The sequence below is a fragment of the Arachis ipaensis genome, chromosome B06 (assembly GCF_000816755.2).
Source record: "Arachis ipaensis cultivar K30076 chromosome B06, Araip1.1, whole genome shotgun sequence".
In the NCBI taxonomy this organism is placed as follows: Eukaryota; Viridiplantae; Streptophyta; class Magnoliopsida; order Fabales; family Fabaceae; genus Arachis; species Arachis ipaensis.
Genome location: NC_029790.2, coordinates 79,316,612 through 79,318,963, shown reverse-complemented (window position 1 = coordinate 79,318,963; position 2,352 = coordinate 79,316,612).

Genomic DNA, 2,352 nt, shown 5'->3' with positions numbered 1-2,352 from the left:
TCCTCGCCCCTCCTCCCTTCTCTTCCTCTCCCTCTTTCACCCCCTACCTCCACCAAGAACCACCACGCGCCGCCTTGCACCACCGTGAGACCCACCGCTGTGCCGCCCACCAGCACCACCATGCCACCACCCTCTCTCTGCGTTCAATTTCTGCTACTGCGCACACCAAGTTCCACTGCGCTCCGATCCCATTCCCATTCCAGTTAGTTAGTTTACATATTTTTCGATTCTGTTCAATTTAGGATAGTTAGAGATGCATGTTTGTAGTGGATTTTAGGTGTTTAGGTAGCTAGGATGTGGTTAGTGGATTTAGGTCTGATAATTACGCCGTTCTTGCTGCTTGCTTTATCTATTTTGCAATTTTGAAATTGCTGTGCCCATAATGCTGCTCATATACTGTTCCTTACTGTTTAATGCTATTTTCACATTATTCAACCTGAATTGCATTTCCTGCTGCAGATTGAGTTTTTTTGTTCTGAATTCATGTGACTTGCAATTTGTTACTCTTTTCTGCACTACTTTTAAACGTTATATGAACTAAATTTATGCTGCTGTTGATTTTCCGGGAACGTCCAATTTATAGCCGGAATGCTGCCCGATTTTTTCGCAAATTATTTGACTTAACCCCCATTCATAAATTGGCTTTGGTACTTTTGAACTCTACACTATTTGGTTTCAACCAAGCCAATTCATGGATGTATGGGCTAGCATTCCTACTCCTTCTGATTCCCTTCTTAGTTAAAGTGTATTATTGATGATTTAATTCATTTTGCAATTCTTTCACTTATATGATTTATCATCATTACTCTGCATTCTTTGCTTGAATGTGAGTTACTTGTTCTTCATGTTTGTGCAATTCTTGTTCATTAGGAACCACAATACCATGCCACTTACTTTAACTTCACTTTTTAACTCTTAACTGCATTAACTTTCTAACTTCTCTCTTAGTTTTCAACTAATTACTTTCAACCCATTTCAAGACATGATTATTGTTGTTCCTGATAGACAAGCATTCCGCATATCATAGATCTTGGATTGTGATTTTTATTCTTTCACATTTAGCTTGCATACAGTCCAAAATCCTATATCTATCTAACTCACTTCATGCTTATTTTGCTATTTTATTCCTCTTTTGTCCCTCTATGCTTATACTGCTCAACTACTATTTGCTTACCTGTTTTCCTGTTTTAGTTTAATAAACTGTATCCTGGAACCTCTGCTTTTTAGGATGTCTGACCCAAAAGGCAAAGGAAAAGCCAAAACAGGCACAGGCAAAAGAAAAAGAGGAGAATCCTCTACCACTATTTTGGATATCCTCCATGATGATTCCTGGCGGGAGAAAAATTTTACTCCACAGGAAAAGGCTAATCAGTTAGTGCCTGCAACCGACCCAGTCATGTTTGCCAACCGATACTGTGAACTCAAGTATCCAGTTTTTACAACTTCAAGGAACCTATATCTAGAAAAGACCCTCCGAATTCCAACCGAATTACTAGAGTACACCACAGACCAAATCAAACAGAGAGGCTGGTACTTTCTGGAGAGGAACTTGACTGAGGTAAATATATCCTGGGTCAGAAAATTTTACTGCAACTACTTTAAAATGACCCTGGATGCCGTGCAGCTCAGAGACAAACAAATTCTAGTTACTGAGGAGGCAATTGAAGACATCCTCCAACTCCAGCCTAAATCCGATCAGCCGGATGGTTACCAGAAGGCTGAAGAAGATATGAAGTTTATGAGATTTGACTGAAAAGCAGTAAAGCGCACCATAGCTATTGACCCTACTGTCCCATGGGTCATGGGTAAGTCAATAGTGACCCCAAAGGGCATAAAAATTATTTATCTGAATGATGAGGCTCGGTTATGGCAGCAAATTCTTAGCAATTATGTGATGCCAAAAACTCATGAGACTGAGGTGCCAGCTGCCATGATTACCCTTATCTGGTGCGTCATGGAGGGCAAGGACATGTACCTTCCCAGATTTATCTAGTACTATATGTCCAGGGTCCATGTTCGAGGCACTCTACCTTTCCCCTACTTGATTACTCAGCTGGGCCGCCGAGCTGAGGTACCCTAGGAGCTTGCGGATGAGAAGCCACCCGCCGCTGATTGCAAGAAGATCATCCCACATGGTAGGAAGTTCCAGGCTTTGGGCTATAGACCACCCTTTCTTACTGCCTCCGCTGAGGCAGCCACATCTTCTGCTGCTCCTTTTTCACCTGCTACACCAGCCACCACCACAGCATCCTCATCTGCATCAGAGCCCATTTACCACCTTGTGCATCGCCTCTTTGAGCGGCTCGACCAGATGGAGCACCGCAACCAGTGGCGATATGAGAGGTCTAAACG